We start from the raw sequence: 1,039 nt of genomic DNA on the forward strand, positions 1-1,039 counted from the left end.
TATGGCTAATATCGATGAAATCCCCATGGGGGAATGGAAGAAGAGGATGCATGATGACACCGGCCCGGGACTTGTGCAACCCGCAATTCCCGCAACCGTTACTTTCGAGCTAAAGGGCCATATTCTCGCTCAACTCAAGGAGATTCCTTTTTACGGGAAAGATCACGAAGACGCCTACAAGCACTTGGATGAAGTAAATGATGTGGCTGACTACTTCAATGTACCAAATGTGCCTCGCGAGACCTAGCTACTTCGCATGCTCCCAGTCACGTTAAAAGGTGCTGCGAAGGATTGGCTCAAGTCACTTCCTCCTGGATCGGTCACAACATGGGCCAAGATGAAAGAGGAATTCATAGACCATTTTTGCCCGCCTTCCAAGATAGCTAAGTTGAAGAAAGCCATCGTCAACTTCGAGCAACAACCCGATGAATCTCTTTATGAAGCTTGGGAAAGATACAAAGGTTTGCTTAGAAATTGCCCACACCATGACCTTAATAGCCAACAAGAGGTCTCCATTTTTTATGATGGAGTCAATGTCACCATAAGGCAACTGCTCGATTCACAAGGCCCGCTCACCAGAAAGCCGCCTCCGGAAATCAAGGAGTTAATTAAAGAATTCTCTAAGCATTCTAGAGATTACCACAATCCGAGAAATGAAGTAAGTCGGGGAATAGTGAACTCGGTGAATGATAGCATGGCAGCGGTAATAGCTAAGCTCGATAGTCTAGATAGAAGGATGACAAAAATGGATCAAACAATCCATGCTATTCGAGTTGGATGTGAAAATTGTAGCAGGCCCCACCTCACCAAGGATTGTGATCGAGACGAAAATGGAAATAAAAAGGCTCAAGTGTTATACTCTAGTGGCGATAGATACGACGAAGATTGGAGGAAATCGAAGAAGGAATGGCTCCCATACGAAGAATATAAAAAGGCTAAGGAGGAGAAATACAAGCAGAAGGGGAGGGGATTCTATTAAAAGGAAGAGCCGGTGATGGAAAAGAAGGCCAATTTAGAAGAAATGCTCACTAGATTCATA

General features: G+C 44.6%; 1 non-coding gene across 1 annotated transcript; it reads right to left on the reverse strand.

Moving 5' to 3' along the window:
• Positions 1-385: 385 nt before the first annotated feature.
• Positions 386-492, reverse strand: LOC145044638 (small nucleolar RNA R71). The gene has a single exon (XR_013681585.1). It is a non-coding gene; the product is annotated as a small nucleolar RNA R71 (small nucleolar RNA).
• Positions 493-1,039: the final 547 nt, after the last annotated feature.

Source organism: Lactuca saligna, chromosome 4, assembly GCF_052625555.1.
Source record: "Lactuca saligna cultivar CGN05327 chromosome 4, ASM5262555v1, whole genome shotgun sequence".
Classification (NCBI taxonomy): domain Eukaryota; kingdom Viridiplantae; phylum Streptophyta; class Magnoliopsida; order Asterales; family Asteraceae; genus Lactuca; species Lactuca saligna.